The sequence below is a fragment of the Nicotiana sylvestris genome, chromosome 7 (assembly GCF_000393655.2).
Source record: "Nicotiana sylvestris chromosome 7, ASM39365v2, whole genome shotgun sequence".
Classification (NCBI taxonomy): domain Eukaryota; kingdom Viridiplantae; phylum Streptophyta; class Magnoliopsida; order Solanales; family Solanaceae; genus Nicotiana; species Nicotiana sylvestris.
This window is the reverse complement of record NC_091063.1, coordinates 78,115,744-78,128,997: the sequence shown is the minus strand read 5'-3', so window position 1 is coordinate 78,128,997 and position 13,254 is coordinate 78,115,744. Positions and strand designations below refer to the sequence as shown.

The 13,254-nt window shown below is 34.6% G+C and overlaps 1 pseudogene; it reads right to left on the bottom strand.

Annotated features, from left to right (window-relative positions):
* Window positions 1–57: 57 nt before the first annotated feature.
* Window positions 58–8,585, bottom strand: LOC104226931 (uncharacterized; annotated as a pseudogene).
* Between the last annotated feature and the right edge of the window lie 4,669 nt (window positions 8,586–13,254).

Genomic DNA, 13,254 nt, shown 5'->3' with positions numbered 1-13,254 from the left:
ACACATTAAACGAAAAAAACAATAGATGAATTCTATCGGGCTATGTCTATGTATTTGTTGTTAAGGACCACCAATCGCCAAGAGCTATTTTAACATACTTGAGGAAAGATACACCAATATTTGGCTTTAAAAGGATTAGTCCACATGATAATGCATAAACTTTTGACTCAATTACAAACATAAAGGACATTACATTTGGTTCAAATCTTATTTCTTCTCCTGTGTCGATCAAGGTTAATATGGGTGCACCAAGTTTCACAAAATACTATTTTAAGTAGCTCCAACAGAGAAGACATAGTAGATTTAATTTTGATAACTTTCCATCCTTCAAAGTAGGTCCACACGCAACAAATAGAACCTGTGCAATAGCAAATATGATGGCTAAAAAATGGCTTGGAAAAACTATCCCTCGAGATATTGCACCTCTAGTCAATGGTTAAACGCAAAAATAAAAATACCAAAACTAAATACATAATGACACAGGTAATTACTTTCGCTGATATCAAAATAACTATATTTGATACACAGGTAATTACTTTTGTTGGGGCTAATATTGGGGCTTAAGTACGATTCAAGACCGGATAACAGTACTATTCTAAGAAATTTCCCAGTAGCTGTGAAGATACCTTAGATGTCTGGTGCTCTTCAAGACCTATAAACAATCAAATAAAACATCAAGATTTGTGTACATTATATAAGGAAAGAAGTCAGAATGAATAATAGTTTATTGTTCACTTTATTGTTCACCTTCTTTGTGTTCGCTGATGAAACGAAGCAACTTGATAGATAGATGAAGTATTTATCTTACTTAATTCATCTGTCAAATTTAGCTGAATCTTTTTACTAATGCGCTACTGTATATGAAACTTCGTTGCTTCGTGATATTAATGATGGAGTATCAACAAAGAGCAGTATAGAAAAATCAGTTGATCCGAGCAGCAGAGAAAGATCAGGTGGATGACGCAGCTGATAAGAATTTGCAGAATTTTTTGAGTTCATCCTTTGCAATATTGTAGTCGTTGGCAGCTCTGATATTGGGCTCTGAAGACCACCCAGAAAGTGTTGTGTTATAACTACCTGTATCTTTAGATTGCGGACTGCTTATTAATTATTAGGAAAGTTCCTTCTCCTCTTCTTTCGGATCATCAACTTGAAGAGGCGAATGTGATACTGTTGAAAGCTCAGAAACAGAGTGAATCTCATATGACTGTCCCTCTATATTGCTCTCATCACCTCCTTTTACCTTTCTTATCTGATATAATTGTAAAAGTATAAGGATTAACTGATGTTAGAAGCAATTACTTAATAAAAACCTTTCGTAATTAAAATCATATGCATAGTAGAAAACTATAATGTAAGGAGAAGCACACCTCATGCTAACCATTATCCCTCATTAAGAGAAAGCATCCATTAGATTAGATGCAATAGAGGAAAAACCATTCTGTTACGGGGGAATATGAGTCAAGGAACTTATGACTCAATCTTTACTCTTGCAGAACTCAATATGGAAGTTGGGGCTTTGTGGAGGAACGTTACTGTTACAAAAATAAAGTCTTCTTAACCCATAGTTTGCAATCACAATTCCATATTTTTTGTGGTATCTGGAACATATGAGAGCACAAAGGAGTTCCTTTCAACTCAATACTTCTGTGGCAATTTGAAATGGTACAAAAGTGAGATTTTGGATCGGCCCATGGCCGGGCCATTCGCCTCCAAAGGATTAGGATCCAACTCTTTTAGACTATGAGGCCGTAGTTTCAGATAAAAGTTCAGAATAGGGTAGGAATATCATATTAAATGATTAGAAAATAGACAGTGTTTGCTCGCTTCTACAGCAACTGCATAACTCCCCATCCTTATTCTCTACGGGATTCCAGAGCAAGCTATCATCTACATTTTTTTACAGCATTTGTTGCACCTAATCTTCAATATACTACTTTTAACAATTAAAAAGAAATAAAAGCACATGTAATGAATCGCGAAGTAGAGACATAGAGAATAACACCTTTTCTTCGCTCAATTCAATGCCGCAAAACGTAATATTCAGAAATTAAATATAGAAAATGGAGAAATGGACCTTTGAGAAATTGGGCTTGGGATTTCCTTGAAGGACCACCACCATTAAACAACATCACTGCACCTGGCAAGATAAGGTTTGTGAATGAAAAAGACGGCGCAAATTAAAATTAGGATTTTAATTATGTTTTAGAAAAAGAAGAGGAAAAATATCTAGCTATATTATAATGAGGATATGATATCATTAGTACACACAAAGTAGATATCCAATTACCTTTGAAAGCTCATATTGAACATCATCTCCAGTAATAATGCCAAATTTGAAGCAATGGCTTAAGCAGTCGAACAGTTGATTTGGAGCTGCAATTTGAATCTCAGATTCCAACAACATAGCATGTGCTACAAATTCAGCATACTGCTCCCCAGCTTGAAAAATAAAGTTATGATGCATCTCCCAGTTCCTTTTTGGCTTCAGCAATTGCAAATTGGTCTTGTTTATTATAAACCGAATTTAGAATCAGAATCGCGCTAAGACCTTTTCGCTAGAAAGAACAACACACCTGCGAGCAGACTGAAATTCAGAAGCTGAAATTTAACCTCCAGTGATAATCCCCACTTTCAAATCGACATTACAAAACTAAAAAAAATGCAGAAAATAAGAAAACAAAAAATAATTGCATTTACTTAGTCGTTCCGAATAGAATGTTGTAAAATCCAGCTTAAAATCTGTTGCAATTAACATAACTGAATAGGAAAGGGAAAGATAGACGACTTACTGAAAAAAACTCACTATCTTCAATGACTGTCGTTGTGCTAGTTGATCCAAGAGAGATATGTGATGGTGATGGAATGAAGACACACTCTCAAGACCGATAAAAGCAAGTATGAAGCCACTGCTCGAAGCTGGACTCAAAAGTATGCCATGGGTTAGTTGCTGAAACACAAGTATTTGGTTTTTATCTATGATGTATTAAGAAATGGTTAAGCAAGTATGAAGCCACTGCTCGGGTTTGTAAGATTAAATGGTTTTGAAATTTTGTTGGATGGGTTATAAGTGGTAAGCATTTTAACCATTGGTATCTGCACAAGTCATCTCTCATATATGTGAAGCAGTTCAAAGCCTTAAAACTTGAATATATTTCTGGTTATTCTCCACACACACACACAAACACAAAACAAATGCACTTCTCCAACTGGAAGTAACATGATGGTCGTCTCGCCGCCAAGTTACTCCCTTCGTTCCAATGCATCTGCTATGAGAACCAACAATAAAGCTGATTAATTTGTAAAAAGTGGATGCTTATCACACCAACTATATTTCAAACCAAAAAATGAGTAGACCGATAGCATAATACTGAAACATCCATAAGTTTATTTAATCTAATTACATTCGATGAAATTTCACAATGTCCGGTTGATGAATTACCATATTAAAACCAAATTCGCATATGAAATTCACTGCTTCTTCAAAAATGCAATGTAAGAAGTTCGTTAATCCATGGTATGGCAAATCATGACAGATCTGTATTTGCAATATTTTTTGAAATGTTAATTTATATATAGAATAGAGAAATAGAGAAAGATATAAAAAAGAACAGAAAAGTAAAGCGTACCTATTACATGTTTCAGATATCTTGTCAACAGCTATTGTCGCACTTGGTTAATGAATCTCAGCAACAAAAGTAGTACTTAAATCTCAAAAAAGATATTGATTATCTTTCGAGTGTCATACTAAATTTCGAAAAACTTCTTTAAATACAACATTTGCAGCTTCAGTAGTTATTTTCCATTGTCATCACAAACCAAATTTTTAATCCCTTTCTGCTCGTCACTCGAGAAAGAGCAACATATAGCTGTCCATGTATAAAAACTGGTTTCTTTAAAGATAATCCCACGTGAGACAATGACTGTCCTTGACTTTTGTTGATTGTCATGGCAAAAGATACAATGATTGGAAATTGTCTTCGCTGGAACTTAAATGGAATTCTAGCATCATATGGAGTCAATGTCATTCTTGAAATAAACACTTTTTGTCCAGACATCTGTCCTGCTAAAACCTTGGCTTCAATAACTTGATTTCCAAGTTTAGTTATGATCAACCTTGTTCCATTACATAATCCTGCTGACTGATCAATATTTGTTAATAACATTACTGGAATACCAACCTTTAGAGTAAGAGCATGATTTGGAACTCCAGAACATTTAATTGTATTTAAGAATTCAGGAGTGTGTACATGTTCCAGTGCTGAATAAGTATTGTCAGAGTTGCAGATTGTATCGGAACTCAAATATGATTTCTCAGAACTTTGATTAAGGGAAATCATATATTCGTTGATTGATTCCACCATATCAAGAGTTGGAGTAAGAATAGCTCTTTGCTGGAGGTATCCTATTTCATTGCAACGACTGTTGAAATCTGGATACGTACTTTCTACAATTGCAGATGTTGGATCAACTGATTGTTTTATCAAAAGGTCATCTGGTATTTGGACTTTTTCATTGCCATCAACAGAAGTACCAACTATACCATCGCCAATTGCCAAAATCCAATCTGAAAAAACTCTCAACTCATCTAGATTTGTCCCTATTTCATTACCTTGCAATCTCATATTCTTTGTTAACTTTAAGAGTTGGCAGTGAGGCCACAAATAATAAGAATTAAGAGAAGCATTAACAATATCTTGCCTACTACCTTTTGGAATGACAGGTAATATTTGTCTGAAGTCACCACCAAGAACAATTGTTTTACCTCCAAATGGTCGGTGTAAATTGGATGCATCTTTAAACCTAAGAATATCTCTTAAAGTTTTATCAAGAGCTTCAAAACAATATCTATGCATCATAGGTGCCTCATTCCAAATAATCAACTTTGCCTTAATAATTAAATTTGCTAAAGGAGTACCTTGCTTGATATTACATGTTGAATCTTCAGTTACATTTAGAGGAATCACAAATCTTGAATGAGCTGTTCGACCACCTGGTAACAATAAAGATGCAATCCCGCTAGATGCAACAGTTAACACAATATCTCCTCTAGATCTTATGGCAGAAGATAGAGTTCTCCAAATAAAAGTCTTGTCGGTTCCTCCAAAACCATATAAAAAGAAAAATCTACCTTTGTCTTCATTCACATCTCTTATTATTTTTTCATAAACTGACTTTTGCTCATCTGTCAAATTCTTTACTAATTGTTGATGTTCCTCTACCAAAGCGCGTTTATTATAACGCAATTCATCCCATATTAATCTATTAGTGTTGTCAACTTCTTCCGTATTATAAACAGGCCTTGGCATTGTTGGAAAATCCAGAAAACTTCTTCCACAACCTTTCAAAAAAATTTCAAGCTTTTGCAAACAACAATTTTTCAATTCTTCATCTGTTAGGTCAACTTCTGAAATAACATTAAAATATAAATAATTAAATACAATTAAATGGTAAAGTTTAGTTTAGCCACATGAAATTAATAATAAGATTAATGAAAAAGTATAGTGTTCGATAGTAGTTTACATTAATTTCAAACACATTTAACGTACATAGAATTTGAAGGAATAATATAGTTCAAACCATGTGGTTCATTTTATTTTTAAAAATTACGTGAAGATACATTTTATTATTCGTAATGTATCAAAAAAATCAGTTTTTCTATAAAAAAATGAATTGAAATATTTTCAATTAAAGTAGAGAATGCATAAGAGCGATTATAGGCTTTCCCGAAATTTTAGGGCATTAAATACAATGTATTAGTTTTCTATTAGTATTTATGTCTAGAAAATGCATTAATTAGTACCAATATTATTCCTATGATGTAAACACAACACTATATTAAAAAGACATGAACATAACAAAATATTGTTTAACAAACCTTAATTTGTGGAGTGAATTTTGTATGAAATTGAAAAACCAAAAAGAAGAAAGAAATAAACAATCAGATTAATATGAATGAAGTAATTAAAAAGAAAATTAACTAATAAAGTTAAGCAAATCAGCCATCCTTCATAAGTATCATATCATAACTCGAAATTTTAAGCATTAAATAAGTACCTGGGTGATCCAATATTCTTCTTTCTTCATGAAGGATATCTTCTGATAGTAAATGCCATGTTGCTTGCCAAACACTTTCTGGACGTGACATTGAATTTGATAAAAGTAGCATAGCAAATAATTGCCTAAGATATGATGCCATTCCCCAATTACTTGCTTCCATTATAGCATCCACGTACTCCTTATCATCATCTAATAAACCCAGAGCATAACATGCATCTCTAAAAGTCTCATGATCACGACCGTTGATTTTTTTCAAATCCTCATAGCTCTTTGGACCTTTAATGACATTCAACAACAATCTAAGGTAACATTGCTCGCCAGAGCCAGGTGGAACAAAGAATATTCTCCCAATAGAAAATGCAGAAGTTCTTTTTTTTTTCCCCATCTTTTTAGGTTTTGTTTCCACACAAACTTTAGAGGGAATTCTGCATAAGTCAATTCTCTTGCTTCAGGAAATGTCTTATTAGCTTCAAACCAGCTTAAAAACATAGATTCCTTAACGGCTGGTCTATTGACAACTGCATCAATTGGATCATCATCTGAAAATATGACCGTCTGATTATTTGGTAGGTGAAAAGATAGCCTTTCTACCGATGGTTCTCTATGGTGTATTGGGAATTTAAAAATTCTCCAAGCAGCTTCACAAGGTGATATGTATCGGCAATCACAATACATATTTATTTCATCAATGACCCCCGAGTCTTCATTATTTACACTTTGAGAAAAAGCTGCCATGACACGATCATTACCTTTATTAACATACTTAAATAAGTATTTAATGGATCGTGATTGATTACACCACTCCATGTTAATGTGTGCACCACACTTCAATAATAAAAATCTATTGTATGGTACACCATACCTATTATCCAACTCAATACCTACTCTCTTTGCAGTTCTACCATCATCCCTTCTTCTATAAATTGGATACCCATCTTCATCAATTGTGGTTGATGACACAAATTTTTTGGGAAAGTGCTTTGTGCATCTACCATTTTTCATGCAAGGAGAAGATTTTCTAGCAGTACCACAAGGACCATGCATCATGAAATTTGTAACAACATTATAATAATAAGGATCTACTTTTTTATCTGGTGATTCTGCTGAAAATATTCCATCAATATCTCCGATATTTGGGTATTTATTCAGAAGAAAAAGCAAGATGTGTGCATGAGGCTAGCCCCGCTTTTGGAATTCAACTGTATAAATCACTGAAGAATAAAGATGTAATTAGATTATTAAGTTTATATATTAGTTATTTTTAATATTAGCATATAAGAAAATTAATGTGCAAACATAATAATTTTGTAGAACATAAAAATTGTACCTGCTTTTACTTCTCCAAAAACTTTATTGTCGCGTAGATCCTTTATCATGCGATCTAGCTTGATTTTGAAAACCCTTGTTAAAATGTCGGGACGATCTTCTGGAGATAATCCTGTACTCTCCACAAATCTAATAATCTCTGGCCATTTTGGGTTGCAAGTAAATGTGATAAACAGATCAGGGTACCCCGCCCATTTGTAAATTGCCATGGCATCTTGATAATTTTGCAACATGTAACGTGCACCTCCCGTAAAGCTGGAAGAGAGTATAACTTTTTGTCCTTGAGAAGAAGGTTGTATGTCCCCATGTAAAACATCATCTTGTAACCCTTTATAAAAGTGTGCTCTCAATTGTTTTTGATGAAGCCTAATGAACCTCAATCGAGAAAATTCCATCATTGTATAACCATCTACCAAGAATTGTTGAAATAATCTTCTAGCTGACACAATTGAATGAACTTCATCCTTCCTTTCTTGAATTTTATATGATAAGTACTCACGCGTGCTAACACATTTCCTTCCACCGGCTGAATCATCAATATCATTTAAAGGAATATCTTCTCGGTATCCGTCTTCACCATACAAAAATAGTAATGGATATTGCAAACCTAAGTATGCTGCATTTAATTCATTTATCCTTTGTAGTTGTCCAGATTGGCTTTCAACTATGATATCTCTGTCAGACCTTGTTTGTTCAAAATCTCCAACGATCAAAGCAGCTACCTCTGAAACTGTTGGTAAATTGTATCTTCTTCCATCAGAGCCTCTTTTCCCAATCAATCTAAGTCTAACATTTGAGGTCCCATCTGTTTGAAATTGATCTCTTACCATTCTAAATGACTTTGCAAGAACATTGTTTCATCAAGCATTTGCTTCAACTCATTCACAATTTCAGCATGAAGTTGATTGTTCATTTTGCCACGGCTGTAAAGAAAAATATTGAATTCAACTAACAATTTACGTCTTATAAAAAAATATATTTTTAAAATATTTTGAGTAAGCAATTGTCTATGCTATCCTGATAGCATGAATTCTATTTTCTACCTCATTTTCTGTATCATAGATATACAATTGTGCAAATTTGGGAGAAGATCCCTCTGGAGGCAATAAGCTTCCAATCTGATGATAATTTTGCCCAGACAATCTGAATGTTCTAGGTCCCTTTGTTTTGTTGATAGAGAAATTCACCTTTCCTCCCATTGATGTAAATGCAAACATAGAATTATATGTTCGAATGTTCTCTCTGAAATGTTTGCTTTTTGCACCTTCATGAAATTAGATTTGGTTAAAGATGATATATATATATATATATATATATATATGTTCGAATGTTCTCTCTGAAATATTTGCTTTTTGCACCTTCATGAAATTAGGTTAGGTTAAAGAAGATATATATATGCAAAAATTATAGTGTCGTTATTTTAATGAAATGAATTTATCTATTAACCTGATCCAAACAATAAATCCTTCAAAATCGAAGGAGGCTCCTTTGGATTTGGTAGCTTGATTTTTCCACGACCACAATACAAAGTGAAAACTGGTTTTTTATTTTTATACTTCTTGTCAACTCTTTCTTCAAACCAGAAATATGCCCCACAATATTCACATTCATAATTGGCATCTCCTATATCCCAGTATTCTGGTTTTATGAGAGTAAAAAAAAGAGATAAAGTTAAAGTACTTATTATATAGAAAGTAAAAATATGTTGTATATGTAACTTTAAATTATGTCATACTTACCTTCATTGGTCATCCAGCTCTCTACTTCATCATCTAAAAATAATAATAATTAGTTCTTAAAATTTAAAATTAAATATATGTGGAACTGTTAATACATTTTGACATTATCGAACGTTGATGATTTTATATGTGAATACCTTCAAAAACATCGTCATCTTCATTTGCATCATGAATTTGAACATTGGATTGCATATGACCTTGATGAATAAATTAAAAATTAGTAAACTTGTATGTATGACTATGAGTTGTGAGATCAATGGCATACCTGGTATATCAGCATTAATGTTGTCATCTTCAAATTCTAAACAAAAATATTAATTGTTAGCCTTTTTTCAATTTCATATTGAAGAAAAAGTATATTGCAAAACTCAATTTGAAATTCTAGGGGTGCATTTAAAATAATAAAAATTGCAAAAGTAGAACCCCAAAAAAAAAGAACTCATATAAGTAGAATTGTAAAATAGCAAACATGTTTTAGTTGAGAAAATAAAGAGAAGCAAACAAATGGAAGAAAATTAAAGTTTAGTTTTATAAATAATTTTGTTGCCCAAGTTTCGCATATATGTTATATGTATATAAATTACAAACTTCATTATTTATGTGGACATGTATGTAGGGGCACAAAAAATTGACTTCCTCAAATTTCAAAAACAAGTTAAATAAATTAAACATAAATATTTACCTTAAAATAATGGTATCTCATTTAAATCAGGTAGAAGATATTCTTTCTGGAAATTTGAACTCGACGAACCATATCGCAAATTATGCTCTTGCACTGATTTTGGATATTGTGCTTGAGAATAACATGATGAAACTTGTCCACAACTCTTTATGAGGGTACTACTAAATCGAGGTAAATTTAGACGGTTTGTTATGTCCGTTAATGATTGTTTTGTTTTCCCTTTTCGAGAAGCATTCCCTGTGATAGTAGTATCAACCAATTCAGTAAACCATAAAATAAAAACAAAAAAACTAATTGTTAGAAGTGGAAAAAGATAGGAAAACTATCGAACCAATTTTTATATACTAAATACTATGTAAACAAACTTAATATGTAGCCTTTTTTTTTCATGTTGGTGAAGATAAAGTATAAGTTTATTGCAATATTGATCTTGAAAAAATAATTATATATCTGGGTTTTGCTTAAAAAATAACTATTGATTTATGTGTTTTAACAGTGTCACAGTTAGTTTCAACCTCATTCCATTAAGTTAAACTAAAGGTAGTACCTTAGCAAACTTATGGAATTAAAAATGGTCAAGAGTATATATAGATGTCAAATGCAAACCGACTCCCATCAATAAGGGTTAACTTTGGCAAAACACTCGCATTACAAACATGAATTAAATCTTACTTCGCCTCTAATTAGTCATACTTCCAATGAAACTGTAAACCCCCTATCAAACAACACGTTAAATTAGATGGCTAACAAATCTTCATTTAAAAGTATTCTAAATATTAAGCCTAATCAACCAAAGAAATATTTATATAAAAAAATAAATATCGCAAAAGAGAAGATAAATCGCTTAATAAAATTTTCAAAAGTAGAACGACTTTTACAAAATTCATAAAAAATAATAATTCTATATCTATAACAAACATGTCTTACTTAATAAAATAAACAAAAGCAAATAATGGCAGCAAATTAAGCTTTTAATTTTTAAATTATTCTATTGGCCGGTCCATTACGCATATGAGATAAAAGTATATAAATTTAAAAAATTTGTATTTTTGTAATTATTTGCCGTAATAGCAACACAAAAGTTTGACTTCCTCAATTTTTCATTTAAGATATAACAAAATTTACACAAATATTTACCTTGCAATAATGATAGCTCATTTAAATCCGGTAAAAGATGATCGCTTTGCAATTTTGAAGGCGAAAAATCATATCGCAAATGATGTTGTTGTGTTGAATTTGGATATTGTTGTTGAGACTGAGATGATGAAACTTGTTCACAGATCTTTATGGCTTCACTACATAATTGAGGGGAATTCAGACGATTTGTTATGTCCGTTAATGATTGTTCTGTTTTTTCTTTTTCAATAGCATTCCGTCTGATAGTAGTAGAATGGACAAAGTCTGTAAACCATAAAATAGAAAAAGAGGTAATTGTTATAAGTGGAAAAAGGTAGGGAAACTATCAAAACCAATATAATGAAATAATCTATGGATGTTTAAGGACAATAACCATCATTAAAGGTTAGTATATAAGATTTGATATGCTGAATTGAAAAAATAAAGTTGTAAAAGTTGAGAGTCAATAGCAACTGAAATGTCCAAAATTCATAGAATCCAAAACTATGACCAACCAGAACCTTTACCAGCTTGGCAAACTGCTCAGAAAGCATATTTAAAGATTAATATATAAGATTTGATATGCTGATTAGAATAGTGATTTTTGTCTACTTGCAACTGAGTAAAGCAGGTATAAAAGCGACTAATAAAGACAATAAACCTGTATGACTAATCATCAAAAGTACCTAAAAATTACAAATGCTCTAAATTTTAAAAAATGCAGCCCTGGACGCGGTCGTGGGCGTGGCAGAGGTAGAGTAGCGCGGGTAGCACCTGTTAATCCACCAGCTGCCCCAGTTCCAGATCAGGCTCCAGCAGCTGTACCAGTTCGAGCACCAGCTATGCCTATCGTGATTCCGGGTCTTCAGGAGACCTTGGCTCAGATTTTGACAGTTTGCACTGGCCTAGCTCAGGCGGTCTCAGCCACTACAGCCGCAGCTACTTCAAAGGCTAGGGAAGGCACACAAACTCTTGTTAATCGCACAGCAGACACCAGAAGCTGTTCCAGCTCAGCCGGTTGCACCAGTTCAGAACATTGTGGTCCCAGCTATGCCAGACGATGAGTAACGTCGTCTCGAGAGATTTGGTAGGCTCCAGCCTCCGACATTCAGCGGTGCAAAGGGCGAGGATGCCCATGGTTTTCTTGAGTGCTTCGCACCGCAGGGATTTTGGAGTCGAGTGGTGTATCTTTTACTACATTTCAGTTCCAGGGAGCTGCATTTACCTGGTGGGAAGATTTTGAGAGGCGTAGACCTGTTGGTGCAACGCCCCTTACTTGGCTACAGTTCTCCACTCTATTTCTGGAGAAGTATGTACCTTAGTCCCGCAGAGAGGAGCTGCATAGGCAGTTTGAGTGGTTGACTCAAGGAGATATGTTCGTGACTCGGTACGAGATGAGATTTTCATAGTTGGCTCGTCATGCTACTTGGATGATTCCGACAGATCATGAGAGGATCCGTAGATTCGTGGATGGTCTTAACTACTCTCTCCGCATTTTGATGACTAGAGAGAGAGAGTATTGGGTGCTTCGTTCGAGGAGGTGGTTGACATCGCTCGTGATATTGAGATAGTTCGCCGCAGAGAGAGAGAAAGGAGAGGGAGGCCAAGAGGCCCATAGGTTCAGGCAGTTTCATTGGTGCTCCGTCTAGGGGCCAGTTCCAGCGTGGTAGAGGTCATTCCTTCAGACCTCCTCAGCCGGCCCATCCAGAGTATAGTAGGACATCTTCAAACCGTGGTCATCAGGGATTTCAGCAGGGCCAGTCTTTACTTAACGCTCTCCCAGCTCAGAGCTCATCCTATGCCCCTTCAGTTCAGAGTTTATCTACGCCGAGTGCATCGGCCGGTCATTCAGGTGCAAGGGGTTCCCTCCAGTTCCCTTCTCTAGTACCTGGTAGTTGCTACGAGTGCGGAGAGTTTGGTCATATAAAGAGGCAGTGTCCTCGACTTCGTGGTGGTTAGTTTCAACAGAAGGGCCAACCTTCGTCTTCTGCTCCAGTTTCTTCAGCACCCGCCCAGCCAGCTAGGGGTGGATGCCAGGCAGCCAGAGGTCGCTCTAGAGGGGGAGGACGATCAGGCGGTGGCCAGGCTCGTTTCTATGTTATTCCAGGCAGGACAGATGCCACTGCGTCAGATGCTGTTATCACATGTATTATCTCAGTCTGCCACACATATGCCTCTATCTTATTTGATCCTGGGTCCACCTATTCTTATGTGTCCTCCTATTTTGCTCATCATTTGGGTACGACCCAAGGGTGTCTTCCTTTACCCGTGCACGTATCTATCCCGGTGGGCGATACCATTATTGTAGACCATGTGTATCGGTCTTGTATT